Raw genomic sequence first — 12971 nt, 5'->3', positions numbered from 1 at the left:
TCAGATAACTACAAACATCTGACCTCCTGCATAGCAGAAACCATAAACGTCATCCAGCAATTCCTGCATCAACCTAGTAATTTCTGCTTCTGTTGCAGCATTTGCTTTATAAAGACATCAGAGTCTTGATTTAGAGATCTCTTGAGCAATGTCAGAATGCCTGATAATAGGGACTTAAACAGGACTGAATGGTCAGTGAATACTCACTACTGGCTCAGGAAGAGCCAAAATAAAATGTCCACAGTCTCAAGTATTACATCTCACCACAGTCAAAAGAGAAAAGGCTACTCAGTACAGTGGCATCTCTTGTCTGGCTGTTTTTAAAGAACACTATATACAAAAAAGCTTTGAAATCCAATAAAAAAGGCCCTTTTTTTGGTGAGGACCTAGCTTTCCTGATCATGGTGTTTTAAATTTCTGCCTATCCTTAGAATAAACACAATAGAAATCCCCTACAGTTAGCAGTAACTTATACTTCTTGGTCTTCCACTGGATATTGAAATTAATTAAACCATTTATTTAAAAACTTAATAGTTATTTCAGCATAGCCTCCAGATTGTTTTAAATATGTCAGCTATCCTCCCTGCTAAAACTTAGCAATGGGAGAAATAATTAGTGTGTTTAATAAAGAGACCCCATATTTTATGCAGGCCTTAGTATACTTCCCATTGAAGGTCAAAGCACAGTTAATGAAAAGACAATTATAGTAAGAGAGAAAAAATATATGCATCAACTAGTCCCTCTATAACCCTTAATCACTGAAACTCCTTCAAAATATGATGTAGTTCAGCAGCTAGTTAATACCTCAAAAAGTCAGAAATCTAATAGACCTAAACATGTCATATACAGATGGTTGCTCCAGTATTTATGAAACTTTCCTCTTTGCTTTGAGTGTGAGCTGTTGGAAAAGAAGGTCATGGAAAGAATAGTTAAAGCAGTACTTCAGCATCTCTAAGGAAGATTGAAAACAGGGAAGAGAAAATAACTTTTAGGAAGAACTGTGTTGTAAAATTTGATAATATTATTGAAGTGCTATGTGAGTTACAGAACGATATAGCCGAAGTGGTACTTCCATTTCAAGATCCTGCTTTTAAATACTTGTAATTTCCATAGAAGGAGGTAGAAAATACAGCTGAAAAATATACATATATTTTCAATTTGTCTGCAATTTTTTAAGGCTTCTCTATATTTTCTGGTCTAAGAACACCTATTACAAATTAATCTATAGTTTAAAATGCTATAAATGCAGTTCAAAATGCCATAAACACATGAAGATATATTATATTACAGGAATGTGAGAGTACTGTTCAAATAATAACAGGTGGAAATAATACCTCCTTTCTTCCATCCACTTGTAAACCACAATCCCACCAAGTACCCTTCCCAAGAAGATAGGAGAGAAGAATTTTTGCTTCTGAAACCAGACAAAATTCATGTTGCCTTGTGTTTCCTGAGTTTTTGTGAAACTGCTTGCAAACTGAGACCATAAGTAAAGCTTTTGTAATAAAGTGAGGAAAACTTTACATAGGTCTGGTTTTAATTTTATGATTCTCCAGCAGTCTAAATCTTACCGATCTGGAGAAGTGACTATACGACAGAGGAACAAGAAGAATGTTTTTCTTTATGCTTTTAGAAAGATGTAGTGCATGTATTGAGTTTATGGAGTAAGGTTTTGGTAGTGATGGGACCACAGGGTTGACTTCTGTGAGCAGATGTCAGAAGCTTCCCCCATGTCAGACAGAACCAGTTCCAGCCATCTTCAGGATGGACCCACCTCTGGTCAAAGCCAAGTCAATCAATGATGGTGGTAGCAGCTCTGTGATACTTAAGAAGGGAAAAAAACACTGCTGTGCAACAGCAGCCAAGAAAGAAGTGAGAATATGGGAGAGAAACAACTCTGGAAACACCAAGGTCAGTAAAACAGGAGGGCAGGAGGTGCTCCAGGTGCCAGAACAGAGAGTCCCCTGCAGCCCATAGTGCAGACAATGGTGAGTTTGACTATCCCACTGCAGCCCATGAAGGCCCATGGTGAAGCAGATTCACCTGCAACCCGTGGCAGATCTCAGGCTGTAGCAGGTGAATGTACCTGAAGAAGGCTGTAACCTTGTGGAGAGCCCCTGCTGGAGCAGGCTCCTGGCAGGGCCTATGACCCCATAGGGGACCCACATTAGGGCAGTCTATTCCTGAAGGACTGCACTCAGTGGAAAGGACCCACACTAGAGCAATTCCTTAAGAACTTCAGACCATGGGAAAGATCCATGTTGGAGAAGTTCATGCAGGATGGTCTCACGTAGGAGACCTGTGCCAGGCTGGATCCGGGAAACAGAATGAGGAAGGAGCAGCAGAGACAGCACATAATGAACTGACTACAACCTTCATTCCCCCAGAGCAGCTCAAGGGAAGGAGGTAGAGAATTTGAGAATGAAGTTGAGCCCATAAAGAATGGAGAGGTGGGTGGAATGTGCTTTGATTTGTTTTCAGATCTCGTTATCCTACTTTGACTTTTGATTGGCAATAAATTAAATTACTTTCTTGAAGATGAGTCTGTTTTGCCCATGATGGTAATTGCTGAGTCTCTGTCTTTATCTCTGAGCTTCTGACTTTATCTCAACCCATGGGCATTTCACCATGTTTTTAGTCCTGTCCAGTTTAGGCAGAAGAGTGACATAGCAGCTTAGTAGACACCTGGCATCCAGCCAGGGTCAACCCACTGCATCACAGTGCAGCACTTGTAAAGGATAAGAACATGTACAGCTTCTATTCAGCAATCAAGGGCTATGCGTAGCATTTAGTATTAGCTCAGGGTTGGACTCCAAACTGCCTACATGAGCCGTAGGCTAGTGCTGTAACACAGAAAGCATCTGAAGTTCCTGATGCACCTCCCTGGCACTGCTGAATCTCTATATCCATCACTGCTAATGCTAAAGTCAATCTTGAAGCCTTGGAGTTTAACATTCAAGAGCCTGGACTGCAAAGTGACAAAGTTGCTGTTCATGACCACTTTGTAAATAAGTTCGCACAGGCTAAGAGTGTACATTAGAGAACTGGTTATGAGTAATTATCATGCTATAAATCCCTGTCTTTCAATATTTACTTTACACAAAGTTCTATAAAAGATTTAAGTACCTATACAAACTGGTCTGTATTACCCAGACAAACATCAACAAGCTTCAACACACTCTAAGCAACACTCCACAACTGTGAGTGAGGGAATAACTATAGATATTTCACCCGTTTGAATTATGTACATGTAGTAAAAGTGAAGTTGATTCATTTAGATTGTTTAAGAGAAGATCAGCACAAGTCTCCACACTCCACACTTCTCTTTTCTACACATAGAGGGTAAAACCATTTGGATTTTCACTTCTCTTCCTTCATAACTCATCTGGTTTATTTTAATTAATGCGTTAAGTGACTTGAGCCCTGAAGTAAATGATTCAAACAGAAATATGGAGAGGGAAAAAGCATGTAAGAGGCATATTGTATTTATAACAGTAAATTCACAAATGTCACCAAGTAGGTCACCCACCTTCTTCCATGGCAGTCTAAAAATACACACATGCTCCCAAACCTGAGCAAATAAGGACAGGGCTTACATTATTCCTTCTTCCTTTACCCAAGCACTTGTCAGCCCATCAGTCCATAAACTCTGGCCATGCCAAAAGCAGTCCCAAATTTCTCTGATATGTCTATGTAGCAATAGAACAGAGATTTATGTTGTTAAACCTACAGAAGAAAAAGAAATAAAATCATCGCAGATGACTAAATCACAGTTTCTTGTGGGTAGCTTAGTAACTGAACTCTTTATCCCCTGAAGGACTGCTCAAACCATTTGTTTTCATTTTCTTGACATCCTGTCAGTGTAACATAACCGGATGTGCTGCTCTGCTTGTTATTTTCTGAGATAAAAATGACTGGTTTTGCTGAGGAATTCTAAGAGATAATGAATAATAAGTCAGAGGGATAGACCCAGTCACATGATCTCTCAGGAAAGAATATTTGCTCACAAGTCCACCTACAAACCATAGAAGTCAGTGAAAATCTCAGGAGCTAGGCCATTCATGTGGGAGGAACTATGATGCGCCTTGAAAAAAGATTCATTTGATAAAATTTTAGCACTTTTTGAGGTTGCTTCTTTCAGAGAGGGTGCTTTTTTTCATACACAGAATAGCTGCTCAACTGTTTAATGCTTTCCTTCTTTTATGCTTTCATTCTCCCTCCATTATCAAGGAGGTGGCAAACATTGTGACAGTATTACAGACTTCAGGAGAAAGCAATATCTAGGATACTGTCAGTGCAGTGAGTTAAAACATTAAGTCACCCAAACCTTTAAAATCAGGCACAATGAGCTAGAATTTTTAACTTAGGGAAATAGTGAACACAGGTACAATGATCACACCCTAGTCTCTAGTAGACATTAATCCACATAACAAAATCATCAGGCAATGTGCCAGAGTAGATATACACTCTGTACAATTAAAATCTGAGATCTGAGGGTGGTGCTGGACATGAATTGCTCTTTCTTTTCACATTGAGTTTGTACTGTTTGATGTCATGTATCATACAACTTGGTACTACCTTGGTACAATGCAGCCGCAGGGTCTTGGGGGAACTTTAGTTACAGAATCATTGAAATCAGAGCCCACCACATCAGCTCTTCTGCAAAATGCTCCCTGACTCTGTGGCAGCTGAGCAGTCAGCAACCTATGTTCACATTCCCCAAAAAAGTGATGCATAGGTACTCAGAATGCAGTCTTTATTCGAACACACGATTTATTGGCAGTTTTGCACAAAGTAAATCTCCCAGAAGGAGTGGAATGGACTATCTCAAAGAAGGAGGGTAGTCACTGTCCAAGTGGTAATAGAGTCTCTGTCACAAGCCTCCTTGCAATGGCATCTTCAGCTGGATTGGGGCCCAGTCCATAGAGGATGCTTTTGCTGTGGAGCAAAGGTGCAGCAGAAATACCCACTGGCAATTGAGCAGTGTGTTCTCTGTGTCCAGTGTGGTAAGTTCTGCAGCACCAGCTCTGAGAGGAGTGTCTAGAATAGGCAGATTCTCCACCTGGAGCCCAGTGAACACACAGAGGCATATCCGCAGTGTCTTTCGCTTGGTTCCTGCCCAGCCTGACCTGCCAGCAAGAGTACCTAGGCCCATGCGAAATGTCATCCTGGCTGTGAACAGTGCAAGGGGAAAGTAGGGCGAAAGTCTTCTTTGTAGCCACTGAAGGCTGTCTCCAGCTGCTGCACTGGTGAGGCTGCCAAGAGGAGAACGCTGTCGCTCTTGGCAGAGAGCTGCTGCACAGGGTTTTCTCTTTCTTTTCTGTGTCCCACATTCTCTTCTCTTTTTCCCTCCTGGATGAGGTGATCACCTGCCATCAGCTGTGAGCCCTGCATACAGCTGCATGCCTGAAGACCTCTTTTAGCATCCAGACAAGAACAGTCTTTTGAGCTGATCTTGCAGCTCATCGAACTGATGCAATGCCTCAGCATGGACAACAGGATCCTGTGCCAGGTGCTGGAAAAGGTTGAGTGGCTCAGCCACTCAGAAAGCTGAGGGCAAGATGATCTCTTCAGGCACATTCTCATTGCCAAAGAAGCAGTCAAGGTGATTCTCCTCCAGGCAGCAGCACAGGTACCATATTACATCCAGCAGCAGCAGGAAATCCCTCCTGCACCAGCCTGACAGAGGTATGTCCTGTCCAACATGTGGGCACTGAGCTGCAGGCATTTGAGGTGGAAGCTGTCATGTGGGGTCTGCCTGGCAATATGCCTAAGGAACTTTGCCACAGCATAGCTCTCTGGCTACATCATGCATCAGGTGAAGAAGTCCTGTGTACACTCAATGCTCAAGAAGATGTCTGAGTCACCTTGCATCACCCCAAACTTTACCTCTATGAAGAGGGTTCTTCTGGGAATATCTGTCAGCTACAGCTTGCAGAAGCACACGCAGGGCAGCATGTTCATATTGTAGCAATGTGACTGAGGCAACAAGGTGCAGGGTGATGACATCAAGTTCTGGAACCACCAGGCAGTTTTCTGCACATCTAGGAAGGAGCCCGTGCAGAGGGTGTCTAGGAGGCTGTGTTCCTGATTTCTCTTCAGCTCCTTCTCAGGGTGGTGGATGAAGCACAGCATACTCTTGTTGTGTACTGATAAGGATAATGGCCAAAACATTGTGGCAAAAACAGTTCATCCAGCCACAGGAGATGATACATCCAGTATAGGGTGAACTGCGATTTACATATCAACAACAAGCTAAGGAGCCACAGGCCAGCTGGCCAATACCAGAGATGGCAGACGTGCTTAATGGCACATAACTCCATCTTCTGATAGGCCCAGCATGGCACACAAGGGGAAAAGCTGGGACCCTTCAACATGGCCCGGGACTTGTCGAGACTTGTCCATCTTTTGCCATCACGCCTTCCCTCCAGACTTTCCTCTACTCAGAGGGCCATAAAAAGTTCACCTAAAACAGCACTGTTAGGGAACCCACCACCCTGGGGACCCCTCCACCCACCAGTCTCACCATGGGAACTGGACCAGACACCAGAGGATGCTGCTTTCCAGAACTACAAACCTCAGCATCCGCGCCACAGGACACCAGAGGCCACACATCATCAGAAAAGTCTCATCATCCAAGCTGCAGAACCATAAGAGTGGCTGGATCCCTCACCTTTTCTTTCTTCCTTTCTCTCTGCCCTTTCCTTCTCTCTTATTTTTCCTATATCCCTATTTCTTTGTCTCTCCTTCTGTGAGTGGTGGTATTTTACTCTCTTTCTCTCTCTTATACCTTAGTTTTCCTTCTCTCTCTCTTACTCCTTTTTTTTTTTTTCTTGAACATATAAAAGTAACATCATTTTAAGTTCTGCTGTTAAAGTCTTGTAAGTTTTGTAGTACAGTTACAAAGTGTTGCAAATCCATCACTTGTAGAAGGACTTTTACTGTTAATGGTAAGTTCTGTGATACCATAAAATACATTTGCAAAGTCACTAATCGCTGTAACTGGTATTTCTACCACATGCTTTTAGTAAACTCATAATTGAATTGGACCCCTGGAGTGACTGTCATTCACTTCACATAACTGCGCAGAATTAACCTAGAGTTAACTCACACCTGATGTAATCTGTTGAGTCAGGGCATGTGTCACATTCAGAGTTAACTCGTTCCTCATCCCATCTGTTGGGATGGGACAATTCTCCAGTAGCTGCTCCCCTGTGCAGGTGCACACAAACTCCACATAGATGCAGGACTCCTTCACCAGCATCTCTGCCAAGGTGCCCAGCTCCAGGTAGATGTGCCTGGGGGATGCTGCATGGGAATGAGCAGGTGGTAGACGGCATCATCCTCATGGGGACTCCAGCCCTCGAAGGTACTGCCCACTGGCTGCAGCACTGTGAAGAGCTGGACAAGAACATTTGGAAGAAATGGAGGAGGTTGCTTAGTGAGTCCTCCTAGCTCCTGTCCAAGGATCTTTTTCCTCCTTTGAGACGTGTGCCCCGTTTGTCACCAGGAGGCCTGGTGTCATGTAAACAAACCCATGATCAAAAAAACCACAAAAATTCCAATGGTCACAACAGTCCTGCAGCCACGTATCAAGCTGCTGAGTCTTCCTGTCCTTATGATTGAAGACATTCTATCTGCCCCATCACAGTCAAAGCTCTTCTGTATGTCCTCCACATTTCACATGTTGGCTTCTGTGCATCATCTTAAAAAATCCTGTGTTAAGAGTCTCATGGAAAGTTAAACACGTACTTTTTTACATGTTGTAACTTTGTGTTTGCCCACTATCATACTTTTTTTCTTTTTTCTCAAGCATCAGTCAACAACTCCTGCCTTCAAATACCCTTAACTCTCCTCACCCTAGTAGGTTCATAAGACACACAGTCAAACTGTTGGCTCTGGTCTCTAATCCAAGACTGTCAACACTCTGACCAGCTATCTAACAGATTTTCCGCTACCTCCTTCTCATACTTACCTTGCTCTCTCAGCACAGGAAACATTACTGTATCCGTCCATCTTTAAAACACACTACTTTCATTACACCCGTATCTCTTCAAAGCAATTGAGCAGGGTCTTGCTTTAACAGATGCTTCGTATTCTCTCTATATGTGTTTTATTACTCTCTATTTTACACACCTGATGTCATTCACCCTACCTGAGGAGTGACCTCTTCACATTATGTGCTTCAAATATTTCCACCTATTCATGAGCCCTCTTGGCCCTCTTTGACCACAAATGTGAAATAAGTGTTGTTCACTCTGGGATTTATGCTGAGAAGTCATTATGCAGTACTCTACCTGGACTACAACAATAAATACAGTTCAGTAATTGCACGGAGTTGTTATAACCTGGAAGGAATTAAGCAGTAGCCCGTTCCACCCACACACTTGTGATTGGATTGCTTTTAACATCAAGAAATTACAAAATATTGCATCTGCCTGTGGAAATAAGAACATCCATAGACATTTTTAAGTCCAATTTTGTAAAGTCACAGTAACCTGAGAATGCACTTGTCTGTAGCAATGATCTGCCAGAGACACAGCAGGGTCCCCTGAGAGCACAGGCTGGCAGAGATCTGGAAAGCCCAGGAACAGGGTGGTACTAGGAGCCCCAGGGCCAGTCACACAAATGTCCAGTTGTTGACACGCAGCTGTGCAACAACTTAATGAAGCTGCACGTAAATGACAACTCAATTGGAGCTGCCTTTCAAGTGTACAGATTACAATAAAAACAATCAATTGTGCTGGTGGCACTGCTTAGAAGTAAATACATGGAGCTAATCATCCTAGTACCCTTTATTACATGGCCACTTTTGTAAGCATTGTTTTTTCATTGTTTAGGTGAAATTAAATTTTAGTGTATGTTTTAGTACAGCGTTGCAAACACTTGCTACTATCAACATTTACAGCAAATGAAGTTTTGACTTGTGTTCATAGTCATGGTTGTCTCATGGGAGGGTGGTTGCAGTTTTCGTACTAGGCACCATGAGATCTGGTAGAAAAGCCACTGTTTCTGAGAAAGACGGGGAACAGAGCGGCAGTTCTCTGAAAAGTACTTGAATGTCAGGCTTGAAATAATGAAGAAGATGACTGCCACAGATCAAGCAAAATACAGGAAGTACTGCCAAGCAGAGAAAGCATCAGTACATAAACATCAGTGTAAAACAAATACTTAAATCAGAACAAGTATAGCTGAGGTAGAATAAGGACAGCTAGAGGTGCCCATGTGACTGGTTACTGGGTGGCATCTTCCATGGTTGTGGATTGTAAAAGTCCTCAGTTCATAAATTTTAGACATTAATGACTTCATCCTAAAAGCTTTCATATTGGTGAATCTGTGGGATGGCAGTTAATTAACCAGTGCAAACCAGGGCACTGAATGACCTGAATAGTGAAAAGCCTGCCAGCCTTGTGAAGAGAATGAAAAGAAGTAAACTGATCCCAAATTGAACTAGATTACTTCAGGAATTTATAAGTAGTTTTGTTAAAAATAAGAATACAACTAGTGGAAAAGAGCAGAAGCTGAGCAACACGTGTCTCTTAAACTTCAGTGAGAACCTTCCGAGAAATACAATCAGATATTTCAGTTCAAAAGAGCCTTTATTTTCATTATTTAGATATGGCCAGAGAAAAGAACTAACACAGAATAAAACACAGCAAACCAGATCACTTTAAGTTCTATATAAGGTAAGCTTTGTCCTTTGTCCAGTGCTTGAGCAAAGCTGTTAAGTGTTAATGCATATAATCTATCTAGCCAGCTAACTAGTTTAATCCATCACACAGTGTGTGAAAACATAAAAGCAACCCAGCTGTGACAAGTTAATAGTAGGTAAAGGCAGTAAAACAGTAGCAAAAACACACTTTGATTAATGATCCTGAGTTGTCCAGCTCTAGTATAGATGGCTTTTGTCTAGGTTTATTTAGTGACCAATCAATGCAAAATAGATCTGGTAATTCAAAGCATTGTACCAGATCTGTTACCCCATATTGAAAAAAAAGCTGGAGAAAATACAACATTTTCATAGGCAGTAAAGTAACAATTTATTTAACTAAACCTGCTTCAGAGGAAGAGAGAGAATTAAAATACATGCAACTCAAGGGTCATTCCAGTAATACCTGCAGTGGAAGACATCCTATAGTTTGAATAAAATAAGAACCATGCCCAACTGTTATTCAAAGAGTGAAGCAAAACAGTCTTCAGCCCCTAAAACATGAGGCACTTTCTTTTCCTTGTATCTTAGCTTCTGTTTCCATAACCCTTCATGAGCAAGGGTCAGCAGGAAAAAAAAAAAAAAAAAAGATGAAATGTAAGAAGAAAACTTTCTTTCTTTCTTGGTACCTCTTAAATCTGTGGTGTTTTGGATACTACACATCAGTATCAAATAAGCACACACACTTTGGGATACATCAGTGCACTGAACAGTCAGCATTCCTTCCCCTTTAGTGCATAGAGCCTTTTCTGTTTAAAACACCATTGAATTAATACACATGACACAGTCCTGTGACCTCTGGGAAGCCTGGGACAGAGATTCCCAATCTGAGGAATTCAGGCATCTCTTTCATCCAAAGGAAGTGCTGCAAGTATCAAGCTGTAGAGCTTAATAGCTTCTTTTTGACACTTTTCCTCTCAAATAGTTGTGCTACCACTCTGCAAAATACATGTAATAGCGTATAGATTATTCGTAAGTGTGCTTCCTGTTGGAAGTGTTTGGAGACTGAATTCGTGACAATGAAAAGGGTAGTGAAAGAAGATCACAAACTACCTAAAAGACCATTTACATTTGCTAAGAATATGGATGACCCAAGAAAATGTCTTCTACACATGAAGCAAGTTGAAATGAAAACTAGAACCAGCTTGGAGAAAGTAAAAAGAATTTTCTTTTGCTGCACAGCAAATAACTGCATGGATTCTACTCCTGTTTGATGACATAGTGCATGACCTCAGCAAAACATTTTTCTAGCCTGGAAGATGAGATTAACGATGAATTCTGCCTTTCTTGCTTGTGCACAGTGCCCAATATAGCAAGCTTTCAATTTGAGGTGTTTGATATTGCTAACCCTGCTGACCTATATAACTGGTCAGAATGTAGGATTCCATGAGTAGGTTGCAGTGGAAAGTGGAAATGATGGATGAGTCTTGCCACTGAGGAGCAATCACAGTTATCTGCAAAGAGCACAATATCTTTTTTCCCTGAACACAGAAGGAATTGAGGAACCAGAGATGGTTACTTCAATCACAACTTCAACCATCCAGCACTGGGTGTGTTTTATTTGATTGTTTACAGATTACTGTTCATTCTCTCACCCTGTATTGCCGCTTTCTTCATTTTCTGTCATACAGGTCTCTATTGAAACATAATTAAATAAGTCACATTTAACTCAACACTTTTGAATAGCATTCATCCTTACCTTTGGTGTGAATTGTGGTGAAGTGTACAATGACTTCATAAAACAAACTTAACACTTCATAAGCAATGTGATAGCTAACACTGACTGATGCATGATACAGTTCAAATCAATTCTGTAACAAAAGAGAGGCCTGCTGGAGAGGCCTCTAACAGGAGTTGCAGGTATACAGACTTGAAACCAGCTTTTTTTTTTTTTTCCAGTTGTAGATTTATGGATTTTTGTTGCTGTTGTTCTGATGATGGCCTTAAGGCAAACTAATAGCAAAAGTCTGTGTGTAAAAAGTGAAAAATCAAGTTTGGAATATCTGGCAAATTTTCAGAAGAATAGTACCACAGCTTAATTGTCAATATAGCAACTAGAAACATGGACAGGCTGTCATGTAAAGTGACAATGTGACATGCCTGTAAGTAGCACAGAACTCCTAAAGAGAACTAAATTGGTCTGCCTGTTTATAGCTACCCATGAGAAACTGCGTGATGTAGTACTCTTTCTATCAGTAGCAGCTGATAGTATGATATTTTCATCTATCACTTTTGAATAGGAAGCGCACCTGTCATCTCATCTAACACGTGTAGACATCTGTCTTTGTCTAGAAATGAACAAGGGGCTTGCTGTGTTAGGAACTGATGGTAAGTTGGTGTCAAATGTTTTCAAAAAGGCTCTGCTAGAGAAGGATATAGGTGATAAGGTGTTGGATCTACAGAGAAGGGAAGAAACACTTTTTCAATGACTGATAGTTGACAATTCAAGACTGCTGCTACTTGACAGTGTATTTTATGCAGCCACATTCGAAGTTACATACTTACACACCCATGTATTATGATTTCTAAAGGATAACACTAGCCTACAGCTGCTGCTAATCCCTTGAGTAACTTTTAGAGATAAAAAAGTATAGTGGGTCAAGCTAACCTAATCAGCTGTCTCCAAACAAACACTTAGGAAATCCTTTGAGATGTGTCAGATTACAAATAGTAATTTGGAGCATTATCTGTGCCAAGTAACCATAGGTGCTACTGGCAATGTCCAATTACACGCTGACACAAACTCACAAACCACAGCCATCCTGATGTCATAAATCAGCTTGCAAACCTGTGTCTCTCAGAAGACCATTGCTGAATATTACCAGAAATGAGAACTATCTCAGACTTCACAACTAAATGCATGTGACCCAGATTGGCTGTTTCTTAACCTCTTTTTCTAAAGGCTGGCTTTCTCTTCTGGCTGCTGGGTGCATGGGCTAGTGCTTGTGTCAAAGGCATGGTTTCAGTGACATTCAACATAGAATGCAAAGTATCCACGAGGACTGTGGAAAGGAGGTGCTAGAAGGACTTCTCTGTTTTTTTGTCAGGATATTTTGGTCTGGGCATTATATAATTTATAGCCCTTCACCAGGCAAGAAGTAACACAATATTTATGGTAAGGAGAGTACTGTATATGCCTAGCTGCCCCAGTTCTTCTCAGGCTTTACCTACTGTATAAGAGTACCCTCCCCAGGCTGAGGCAAATATTTAAGATACTAATAATGTTTCCAAGGAGAAATTGCCACACAGAGTGCCATAAATT

At 41.3% G+C, this 12971-nt stretch overlaps 1 pseudogene; it reads right to left on the bottom strand.

The window, feature by feature from the left end:
- Window positions 1–5315: 5315 nt before the first annotated feature.
- LOC135577419 (inositol 1,4,5-trisphosphate receptor-interacting protein-like 1) lies at window positions 5316–8016 on the bottom strand (annotated as a pseudogene).
- Between the last annotated feature and the right edge of the window lie 4955 nt (window positions 8017–12971).

This window comes from Columba livia, chromosome Z (genome assembly GCF_036013475.1).
Source record: "Columba livia isolate bColLiv1 breed racing homer chromosome Z, bColLiv1.pat.W.v2, whole genome shotgun sequence".
Classification (NCBI taxonomy): domain Eukaryota; kingdom Metazoa; phylum Chordata; class Aves; order Columbiformes; family Columbidae; genus Columba; species Columba livia.
Note: the sequence above shows the minus strand (reverse complement) of the source record. Positions and strands in the feature narration are given on the sequence as shown.